Source organism: Dromiciops gliroides, chromosome 3 (assembly GCF_019393635.1).
Source record: "Dromiciops gliroides isolate mDroGli1 chromosome 3, mDroGli1.pri, whole genome shotgun sequence".
Taxonomy (NCBI): domain Eukaryota; kingdom Metazoa; phylum Chordata; class Mammalia; order Microbiotheria; family Microbiotheriidae; genus Dromiciops; species Dromiciops gliroides.
The window spans coordinates 132,752-144,894 of record NC_057863.1 but is presented as its reverse complement, the minus strand read 5'-3'; the positions used below and the strand labels follow the sequence as shown (position 1 = coordinate 144,894).

Genomic DNA, 12,143 nt, shown 5'->3' with positions numbered 1-12,143 from the left:
TGCTTCAGGGAAATTTTATACAGTGTTTCTTATACAATGGTTTCACAAACATTTCAACAGAAGAAAAGTTAAAAGCATAATAATAACATTAATGTTGTAGATTTAAAACATGAAACAAAATTACCAAATGACATCAACTCAGTTCATTCATTTCTGAACTAATTTACATAGAAAAATCACTTCATCTATCAGTTTGACACTCTATACTGATTGCATTCAAGGTAGAATAGAGAAATTCTGATCCAAATACATTTTCTTCTTATTCTTACAGTTCCTAATCCTATGCCCGTCAGTGTATTTTGCATCAAGGTTTGATTTACTTGCCCAGATTAACTTTCAATTAGTCTGGAGTTGCAGTTGTATCCTGACTGTCTTTCTGCTCTGAAGGAGGAGGAGCCGAGTCTGGGAGGGAGGGAGGTGGTGTCTGCATTGGAGAGGAGGAGCCCTCAGAGATGACCAGCCTGGTGGGTGGTGCCCCAGGTGGAGCTTGAGCATGGGGGTGGAGTTTGGAGGCCTGGGAGGAGTTTAAGGCGGAAGAAGCTATCATTGCAGTGAAGGTATTCTAAGTGATGGGAAGCAGGCTTAGGGAGGAGACGCAGTCAGAGTCCTTGAGCCTGGCCCTGGGTGTGATTGGAGGAAAGGGCTCAAGCCTTATGAGGGTCTCAGGGCCTGGATAGGGTGGTTTACTTGGGACTAGGAAGAGCTTCTCAGAGTGGGCTTGTGGGAATCGGGAAGTCTTTGAACTGCGATCCCTCCGCCTTAGCAGAATCCCGCGCTGTGCTTGCAGATCCCAGGTAGGTCCGAGCCAGGGCCCGCACACACATCCTCGCTGTTGCTGGCTGTCCTTGCCATTGGGTCTCATCCTCCAGGTCTGCCAGAAGCACGCCTCCCTTCCAGGCCTGGCTACTGGACCAGCTCCCCTTTATCTTTTTTTTTTTTTTTAGTGAGGCAGTTGGGGTTAAGTGACTTGCCCAGAGTCACACAGCTAGTAAGTATTAAGTCTCTGAGGCTGGATTTGAACTCAGGTACTCCTGACTCCAGGGCCAGTGCTCTGTCCACTGCGACATCTAGTTGCCCCTCCCCTATATCTTTTTCAGACATCCAAACACTTCCTAGACATCCTGGCTCACCCTCTTGAGATTTAACGTTGGGTCCCACTTCCCCAAACTTCAGATTTTGACCATAGGGATCCAGATATCCAGCTTCAAGCCTTCCCAGCAGGACTCGGGTGTCCTTTCTCCCTGCCCCCACCTCCTGGTTACAAATTCAGTTGTTCTGCCTTCCCATCTGGCCCCCTGTCAGGATCCACAAGTCCTACCTTCCTGTCACCAGACCCGGCCTTGGATGCAGGAACCAAGGCTTTCTTGGCTCCCTTTATCTGAATCTGTGGCTCTTTGGCTGGTTCCCTCTCAGGCATTTGGCTCCCTTGAGAGATTCCAAGCCTTGAGGACTACCAGTGGCTCCCCCGGAGTCCTCCCTGGTACCTATTTACACCTCAGGACAGAGTCATCTCGTTTTTCCAGGCTCAGCTGTCCCCCTGGAACCATTCTGTCACTCCAGTGTCCCTGACCTCCCTGAGCTATACCTCCCAGACCCTCCCTCTGCTTCACTGCCCCAGCCCTCCTGTTTGCCTGCCCCCACTTCTCTCAGAGCTCTCAGGTGCCCTACAAGGGGCTGAACCCCAGACTGGGTTTTGTCTCCCAGTCTCAGACTTCCTCTGGTCATTCCCTGGCAGATTCATTCCAGAGCCCTCCCTTTCAAGTTTCCCTATCTTCCCTCCCTCCTAGATCAAGCAGTCTATTGTCTAGATGATGCTCGTGTGTTAGTTGGGGAGAGGGGATGCTGGGAGGGCAGAATACCAGTTGGATGGAGAGCTGTGACTCAGGGGTCATTGAGGCTCTGGCTGGTCTCATCCTATGTAGAGGTGAGCCCCTTCTGCCTCTTGAGTCTCTGTAGAAGGATTCAAAGGGGGGGGGGCGCTCTGTGGCGCAGTGGATAAAGCACCAGCCCTGGATTCAGGAGTATACCTGAGTTCAAATCCGGCCTCAGACACTTGACACTTACTGGCTGTGTGACCCTGGGCAAGTCACTTAACCCCCATTGCCCCGCAAAAAAAAAGGGGGGGGGAAATAAGGGGAGTAAGAGAGGGAAGGGAGTCCTCTTCTTTTTCAGACCATCTTCATTTGCAAGCCTGACCCTCCCCGAACCTGCCTTCTTTCTGTAGGCTGCCTTATGTCCTCTGTAGGCAGGGCCTGGGCCTTGTAATTTCTGAGACCTCACCCTCTGTAAATACCCATAGGCCAGCCTCCTGCCTAGGAAAGGAGAGGAAAGACTTCTCCTTCTCTGGGATCCTTCTCCCTCCCCAGCTCAGTCTGCAGAGGAACCTAGGTCAGCCCCAAGCAGGTATTGGTTCAAGTGCAGACACCAACCGGGAGGGAAATGAGTTTTATTATTAGGTAGTACAGATAGCCATCCCCCAGAGTATGAGCCCAGGAGCAGTCAGCATGGGATTAAGATTATGGGGTGGGGGAGAGGGGCTTTTCTGTGCTGAGCTCAAAGAAGTGGGGAGGGACTTTCCAGGTGGCTCCTTACTGTCTCATGGTTATTGGAAAGGCATAGAATTAAAACATTCCATCTGTTAGTGAGAGTTTGGCTGTTGGCTGCATTGGTGGGGCCATAAAGGGTGGTGGAAGCAGGTTCCTGAGGTAGATAGGAGAAATTTTACAAAATGGAGTCACTTTGGTTACTTTGCTACCTACACAGGATTGAGAGAGCATGGCCCCTGGGAGCAGCAGACCCCCAGCCCAGGTAAGTCCAGTCCATCCTCAGCAATGACCAACATCAGCAATCCAGGCCATTTCCATAGACCTAGGAGATTGTCTACAAAGCTGGCAATTCCTTACTTATACATCATTTCATTGTGTCCCTGGAGTCTTGAACATTGTCCCTTCCCCCCAAATCCCCCCCCAGAACTCCCCACTAATGCTATCCTCTTCTGTTTGTTTTTAAGTTCCCCCTCTTTACAAGTGACTGACAAGAGGGACCACTTCACTCATTTGTCTCTATTACCTAGGGATCATGTCATTGATGTGGTCAATTATGTTGATGGTTTTCATAATATTGGACCAGCCCTGCATTCCTGGTATAAATCCCACCTGTTCATAGTGTATAATCTTTGTGATAAATTGCTGTAATCACTTTGCTAATATTTTACTTAAAATGTTTGCATCAATATTCATTAGGGAAATTGTTCTATAAAGTTTTCTCCTCTGTTTTGGCTTTTCCTGGTTTAGGTATCAGCACCATATATGTGTCATAAAAGGAATTTTCTGGAACTCTTCCTCCTTTTTTTTCTCTTTGTATTCCTGTGTAATTTTATTTTGTGAATTTAAAAACATGATTCTGAGAGGGAGTCCATAGGCCTCACCCAACTGCCTGAGGGATGCATGACACACAAAAAGTGAAGAAGCCCTGCTTTAAGTTAACCAAAAGGTTTTGGCCTTTGCTCTGAGTGAGCTGCATGCTTCCTGCCCAATGCTTTGTGCCATCTTAGTCTCATTAATTACTTGTATAAAATGGGCATAAGTAATGGCTCTGATCATCAGGGCTTAAAACTTTCCCTCTTCGGGCACACCTTGGTGTTCAGTAATAACTTCTCAGAGTGTGCTATTAGAGTTAGGGCTGAAAATTTATTTGAAGTGTTGCTGGGCTTTGGGTTTCTTTCTTTACTCTCTTTTTATCCTCCTCATTCATGGTGATATTCACTAGGCAGACAACATGAAACCATGTGTTCAGTGTGAACAGCCAATCTGTCAGCAAAATTATGATGAACTGACTTTATCAAGTCATATTTTCATTGGTAACTTGTAATCTAATTAATCATAGATCCTCATTCCTAGAAGTCTGCCATAGTTTTATCCCACAATAACATTCTGCCTTTCTTAGCCTTCTGTGGCCAGAGTTTTATAAACCCGCCCTCTTTATAGGCTATAAACATTTCTCCATGGGATTGATGTTTCCTGGTATCATAGAGTACTTGTTGTGTGCATATTTCAACAAACATTTATTTTATTTTTTCCAGTTACATATAAGGGTAGTTTTCAACATTTATTTTCATAAGATTTAGAGTTCCAAATTTTTCTCCCTTCCTCCCTCCCTTTCCTCCCCCGTCCACAAGATCACAACCAGGTTATGTACGTACAATCCACAAGTGTTCTTTTTATTAGTTCTTTCTATGGGGTGCATAGTAGGCTTCCTCATTAGTTCCTTGCATTGCTGAGAGTAGTTAAGTCATTCACAATTGCTCATTGCACAATACTGCTGTCACTATGCACAGTGTCCTCCCAGCTCTGCTTACTTTACTATACATCGATACTCATTAGTCTTTCCAGGTTTTTCGAGGATCATCCTATTTGTCATTTCCTGTAGCACAAGACCATTCCACACCACAATCGTATAGCACAGCTTTTTCCATCATTCCTCAATTGATGGACATTCCCTTGATTCTCAATTCTTAGCCTCCACCAAGAGTTGCTATAAATATTTTTTGTACAAATTTTCCCCCTTTTCTCTTTTTCATGATTACTATTGTTAACTGTTTCCCTTCCATCTATTCCCTTCCCCATGATATTTATTCTATTATCCATCTTCTTTCATCCTATCACTCTTCAAAAGGGATTTGCTTCTGTCTGTCCCCTTCCCAACTCTGCCCTTCCTTCTTTTGCCCCTCTCTCTTTATCCCCTTCCCCTCCTATTTTCCTGCAGGGTTAGAGAGATTACTCCACCCAATTGAGTGTGTACATTATTCTCTCCTTGAGCCAATTCTAATGAGATTGAGGTTTTTGAGCCAATTCTGATGAGTGTTAGGCTCATTTACTGCCCAGATTAAATAGATTACTCCACCCAGTTGTATGTGTGTGTGTGTGTTAGTCTCTCCTTGAGGCAGCTCTGATGAGTTTAAGGTCTTTGAGTCTTTTCTGTTGAGTGTAAAATTCATTTACTGCCCTCCTCCTCTCCCATCTCTTCCCCCACTCCATAAGCCTTTTCCTGTTTCTTTCATGTAGGATTTTACCTCTGCCCTTCCCCCTCCCCCAGTGCATTCCCTTTACCCCTCAATTTAACCCTAAAGATGTCATCACCTAGCTAGGTGACACAGAGGACAAAGCATCATCCTGGACCCAGGGGGATCCCAGCCAAAACCTGGCCACAGACATAAGACAGTCACCCACTGTATGACCCCAGGTATGTCCCCCAACTCCAGGTTTTTATAGTTCTCTAGGGTCTTGTGTTTGAAAGTCAAATTTGCCATTCAATTCAGGTCTTTTCATCATAAATATCTGAAAGTCTTCTTTTTCATTAAAGTTCCATTTTTTCCTCTCAAAAATTATGCTGAGTTTTGCTGGGTTGGTGATTCTTGGTTGTAATCCCATTTCCTTTGCCCTCTGGAATATCATATTCCATGCCGTCCAGTCCTTTAATGTAGAAGCTGCTAGATCTTGTGCTATCCTGACTGGGGCTCCACAGTACTTGAATTCTTTCTTTTTGGCAGCTTGCAGTATTTCCTCCTTGACCTGAGAGCTCTAGAATTTGGCTATAATATTCCTAGGAGTTTTCCTTTTGGGATCTCTTTCTAGAGGTGATCGGTGGATTCTTTCAATTTCTATTTTAGCTTCTGCTTCTAGAATTTCAGTGCAATTTTCCCTGAGAATATCTTGGAAGATGGTGTCTAAGCTCTTTCCTTGATCATGGTTTTCAGGTAGACCAATAATTTTTAAATTATCTCTCCTGGACCTGTTTTCCAGGTCAGCAGTTTTTTCCCAGAAGAAATTTCACATTGCCCTCTATTTTTTTATTCATTTGGATTTGCTTTATTGTGTCTTGGTTTCTCATAAAGTCACTGGCTTCCATTTGTTCAATCCTCATTCTTAGGGCAATTATTTTCATCAGAGAGCTTTTGTACCTCCTTTTCCATTTGACTTTTCAAGCTGTTGACTTTTTTCTCATGTCTTTCCTGTATCACCCTCATTTCTCTTTCCATTTTTTCCTCTACCTCTCTAACTTTATCTTCAAAGTCCTTTTTGAGCACCTCTATGGCCTGAGACCAATTCATATTTTTCTTGGAAGCTTTGGGGCCCTGATGTTGACATCTTCCTCTGAGGGTGCCCCTTGGTCTTCCTTGTTACTGAAGAAACTTTCTATGGTCTTCACCTTTCTCTGTCGGCTCATCTTGCCTTTCCTTTACTAGACTTTTAGCTCCCTAAAGTGGGACACTGTTTCCAGGCTATAGTATCCCAAGCTTCAGAAGTCCCAGGTGGTATGATTTAAGGAGGATCAGGTTCTTCCCTTGCCCGCCTATTCCCTCATCCTTAGATGACCCCAGACCAACTTGCTAATCAACCAGCTTTGTGTGTTGTGGTTGTCAGCTCTGAAGAGCCTGTGCCCCTCCCCCACCTGGGCCACTGCTACTCAAGCCTACTTCCTGGTTCTCAGCAGGGGTGTAAAATCCAAGTTCTGCCTCAGCACCAGCATAGACCCCTGTAGTCTTTCCCCTGTCCAGGGCTCAGCCCTCTCACCAGACTGTGAGCTTAGTTCCAGACAACACTGGTGCTTCAGCTGATTAAGAGGCTCTGGGGATCTGCTTCTCTGGTGAGGACTTCCTGAGACTGGATCTGTGTCAGGGTGACTGTGGGGTTGGGCTCAACTCCTTTATTAGCACAGCTGCTCCCTACTTCTGACCTTCCAAGCCGTTCTTGGTTAGAAGATGATTTCAGCACATTCTTTTGTGAGTTTTGCTGCTCCTGGCATTTTCCTATGGCGTTATTTGGATGTTTTTTGGAGCGACCTTGTCATGAGTTCAGGAGCTCACTGCCTTTCCCACACCATCTTGGCTCCGCCCTGGAAGTCCCTCCATTTTTTTCAAAGAGTTTACATAGCATTGGAATTAATAGTTCTTTAAATGGTTAGAATTCACTTGTAAATCCATCTGACCCTGCATATTTTTTCTTAGGAACTTCATTGATGGCTTGTTTAATTTCTTTTTCTAAAATGGGCTTATTTAAGTACTTTATTTCCTCTTCTCTTAATCTGGGCAATTTATATTTTTGTAAATATTCTTCCATTTCCTTTAGATTATCAGATTTATTGGTGTACAGTTGGGCAAATTGGGTCCTAATTATTGCTTTAATTTCCTCTTTTTTTTTTTTATTTTTAGTGAGGCAATTGGGATTAAGTGACTTGCCCAGGGTCACACAGCTAGTAAGTGTTAAGTGTCTGAGGCCAGATTTGAACTCAGGTACTCCTGACTCCAGGGCTGGTGCTCTATCCACTGCGCCACCTAGCTGCCCCTTAATTTCCTCTTAATTGGTGGTGAATTCACCCTTTTCATTTTGGTTTTCTTTCTATTTTTTAATCAAATTAACCAAAGGTTTATCTATTTTATTGGGTTTTTTTCCCATAAAACCAGCTCCTACTTTTATTTATTAAGTCAAACATTTTCTTGCTTTCAATTTTATTATCCTACTTTGATTTTTAGAATTCCAATTTGGCATGTAATTGGGTTTTTTAATTGTTCTTTTTTTTTGCTTTTTTGGTTGTATGCCCAATTCATTGATCTCTTTCTGTATTCATGAAAGCATTTAGGGATATAAAATTTTCTCAAACAACTGCTTTGGCTACATCCCACAAGTTTTGGTATATTGTCTCATTGTCATTCTCTCTTTTTTTTTTTTTGGTGAGGCAATTGGGTTTAAATGACTTGCCCAGAGTCACACAGCGAGTAAGTGTCAAGTGTCTGAGGCCAGATTTGAACTCAGGTCCGCCTGGCTCCAGGGCCGGTGCTCTATCCACTGTGCAACCCAGCTGCCCCTATTGTCATTCTCTTTGATGAAATTACTGATTGCTTCTATGATTTGTTGTTTGACCCAATCATTCTTTAGAATGAGATTATTTAGTTTCCAGTTAATTTTTAGTCTATCTTTCCATAACCCTTTATATATGTAATTTTTATTGCATCATGATCTGAACAGGATGCATTTATTATTTCTGCCTTTCTACATTTGACTGTGAGGTTTTTATGCCCTGATACATGTTCAAATTTTGTGTAGGTGCCATTTACCATTGAGAAAAAGGTATGATGCTTTCTATCCCCATTCATTTTTCTCCAGAGGTCTAGCATATCTAACTTTTCTAAGATGCTATTCATTTCCTTAAGTTCTTTCTAATTTATTTTGTGTTTAGATTTATCTCATTCTGAGAAGGGGAGGTTGAGGTCCCTAACTAGTATAGTATTGTTGTCTATTTCTTCCTGTAACTGACTTACCTTCTCCTAAGAATTTATATGCTACAACACTTGGTGCATATATGTTGTGGTCTGCTCTGTTGCCATAGTAAATTTGTATGATGAGGCTTCTTCTCTGTTTCTTAATCATATTTTAGCCTGTTTTGTGACTATTAAAGTTGAGCTCTGGTTCTGGGGCACAGGGGCCACTGTCCCAAGCTTCTTGTGCTAGGGGCCAGGGGCCTGATCACTGGCTTTCTGCACTGGGGCCTCCTGGGCTTGCAGCTTGCTCACTGAAAAAGCATGGCCTGCCTTAGTCATGCCTTTTGTGTATGAGATATTCCAACTGTCAGTTTGCCTTCTGTGTTGGGTCTGGAGGCCTCACAACTGGCATGCTGTGCCACTAGCCCTCCTGAGCCAGGACTGAGGGGCCCCAGCATCTGATCTGTGCTGATCTGAGGCTAAGAGCCTCCTGCTGCCTTTCCCAGACATCTTCTATGCTGTGTGGCACTCCCCTTTTACCCAAGTGAGACAGACCTTTCCTGAAGTCCTTCTAAGTTACCTTAAGCTGGAAGATTGTTTCACTCCATGTTTTTATAGGTTCTCTAGCTCCAGAATCTGTTTAGAGGCTTGATTTAATGTTGTCTCTGAGGGAAACTGGGGAGAACTCAGGCAACTTTCTGGCTTCTCTTTGCCATCTTGGCTCTCTCTCTGCTCCTTTCCTAACTCTTGTCCTTTGGTGCTGGGTGCTTTTTATGTACTTCTGCCTCAGGTCACACGAGCCTTCCAGGGTTTCTCTGAATCCCTCTCATTTGCCAGTTCTTGGGTGAAGTCAACAAGCATTTTAGAAAGATGCTAGATGGGGAAGCTAGGTGCCGCAGTGGATAGAGCACTGGCCTTGGAGTCAGGAGTACCTGAGTTCAAATCCGGCCTCAGACACTTAACACTTACTAGCTGTGTGACCCTGGGCAAGTCACTTAACCCCAATTGCCTCACTAAAAAAAAAAAAAAAGAAAGATGCTAGTTATTCAATCCCCAAATTTCTAGTACAGAGAGCTCTGGCAACATCTCCCTGCTCTTGTGTTTCTGAGACCTACCCAGGCACAGTGATTGAATGATGGAAGGCATCTCTACTGCTCAAAAGAGGCCACTGGGATTCTCACCCTTGCCCCTGTTGTTCCCGGGCACCAGGACTAGCTTAACCTCATGCCACAATGCTATAGAAATTCGGCTTCTTGGTGGTACAATTTGTTCTACCCTGTGCAGAGTGCTATGCACTGCAGAGACCACAAGAGTAGCAAGGAGAAGAGGAAGGACTGAGAGACTAGTTAGGGTGACAAGGTGCTTCAGACACTTGATGCTGCAATAGGCTAGAGCAAGTCTGATGGAACTGACTCACTCAAGGCAATACTCCCTTTAGATGTTTTTATTTTTTGGTTTTTGTTTTTATAAAATGTGTTTCTGGATATGACCAATGTGAGAATTTGTCTTGCTTTACTATGCTTTTTTTTTGGGGGGGGGGAGGGAGGCAGGGCAATGAGGGTTAATTGACTTGCCCAGGGTCACATAGCTAGTAAGTGTCAAGTGTTTGAGGTCAGATTGGAACTCAGGTCCTTCTGAATCCAGGGCCAGTGCTTTATCCACTGCTCTACCTAGCTGCCCTCTCCCTTTTGATGTTAATCAAAAATAAGGCATTTCATTTAATAAGTAAAAGGAGGTTTATGTCAGTATAGCATAAAAAGGACATTCTGTGAGGATACTGGAGTTCTTTAGCTAGAGTAGAAAAGGCTCCCCTCACTTCCATGTAGGCACTCATCTAGTTAGCAGAGCAAGCTGTGGCAATGGGCCATTCTGGGAAATCTGTGCTAACTGAAGGACCATCACTGCCCATGGGTAGATTGTTATGCCTTTAAGTTGCCACTTATTTGTCCAGAGGCCCTCAGAATACTGCTTGAAGGGAAGCATATGGAGTTCTAGGTGTGTGTTCATATTACTTATTTCTCAAAAAAACTGGCAAAATTTTTCTGATGGATTAGCTCAAGCAAAACACAAGTTAATTAAATATTGTTTTTTGTTTTAAGCAATAAGCGGGGGTCGGCTAGGTGACGCAGTGGAAAAAGCACCAGCCCTGGATTTAGGAGTTCCTTAGTTCAAATCCGGCCTCAGACACTTGACATTTACTAGTTCTGTGACCTTGGGCAAGTCACTTAACCCCCATTGCCCCGAGGAAAAAAAAAAAAAGCAATAAGGGGAACCTCCTTCATCCATTGTTGTTATTCAGTGATTTCAGTCATGTTCAACAATTGATAAAACTGTTCGGTTTTTTGGGGGATGGGGGGAGTTGCAAGGCAATTGGTGGTAAGTGATTTGCTCAGGGTCACCCAACTAATCAGTGTCAAGTTACTGAGGCCAGATTTGAACTCAGGTCCTCCTGACTCCAGGGCTGGTGCTCCATCGATTGTGCCACCTAGCTGCCCTGGTTTGGGATTTTCTTGGCAACAATACTGGAGTAGTTTGCTATTTCCTTCTCCAGCTGAGAAAAATGAGGCTAACAGGGTTAAGTGACTTGCCAAGGATCCCACATGTAGTAAATTTCTGAGGCTACATTTGAACTCATAAAGATGAATCTTCCTAATTTGAAGCCCAGTGCTCCATCCACTAAGTCACTTAACTAGCCCTTCTTCATCATAGTTACTCTTATTACTGAGTAATTATAATTAAGAAATATGTGCTATAGACAAAGGGAAACAACCATAAAGCAAAGGCATAAACTGTTTTGCCTAGACCGTATCATACACAGAGTAACCTCAAGTCCTCAATGTAATAACAGATAAATCTTTCACTTTGCTGCAAACCATCTCACACCACTCAGTACAGTCCAGGTTCTGATGAACATCTCTTTAGAATCTTGTTCCTGCTTTCAACCAGGTAAGACTTTATTTCAGCCGTTCAGGAAGATCTTTTCTTTAACTTTATTCTCTTCTAAGTGATCATATTAAATGGTTTTTTTTTCGCCCAGAATGAAGTGTAGCTGCCAGCTTCTTACAGACTTTTTTTTAGAATATATGATTTTTATCAGTTTTTGATAAGGAAATTTCCCATCACCCTCTCTCTTTCTCCTCCACAGGTCCACCTTCCTCACAGATCACAAATTTTCTCCTTGATTCTAAAGAGAGACACATTTCATAGTAAAATGTTTCTCAGCTTTATTCCAACTGATGATATAAAATGCTTCTCTTAAAGTTGCATCAGGCTCTTACTGACTGGTTTCAAGGGTTGATTCTGACACTCATAAAGGCTATGATCTTTGTGCAGTTCCTTTCTCTGTGCTTCAAACTTCTTCCTGTACATGGTTGAGACTTGGACTGTTTAGTTCTGAAGTGTCTTTCAGCTCTTTGTCCTATGACTTTTGATGATTTAGGAGATGGTGACATTCAAGGATGTGGCTGTGGACTTCACCCAGGAGGAGTGGGGCCTCTTGGACCCTCCTCAGAAGGAGCTGTACAAGGAAGTCATACTGGAGAATGCCCAGAACCTGCTCTCCCTGTAGTCAAGTGGAACATCCTCATTCCCTCATGTGCAGGGTTTGAAGCATTTATCAATTATTAGAGTGAGAAGAGTGCTGGTCTCCTGTGTCCAAGAGACAGGTGCCTTCTGCTTTCTGGTTCTCCTATAGAAAGTCTTTGCATTGTGTGATAGGAACCTGAGGGTTTCCTGTGTTGCTGTGGAAGCTGTCTCTTACCAATCCTAGGTAGCTTCAGGTCAAAGATCTAATTTGTGTTGAAGATTCTCAGACATGGAGCTAATCTTAGCAGTCCTAGGTAGCTTCAGGTTATTTAGTCTAGCCTCTACCTGGACATGAGTTTTA

At 43.6% G+C, this 12,143-nt stretch overlaps 1 long non-coding RNA gene across 1 annotated transcript; it reads left to right on the top strand.

Annotated features, from left to right (window-relative positions):
- Positions 1 to 542: 542 nt before the first annotated feature.
- On the top strand, positions 543 to 11,822 carry LOC122751211. Its single transcript, XR_006355778.1, has 3 exons — positions 543 to 794; positions 2,764 to 2,808; positions 11,697 to 11,822. It is a non-coding gene; the product is annotated as an uncharacterized LOC122751211 (long non-coding RNA).
- Positions 11,823 to 12,143: the final 321 nt, after the last annotated feature.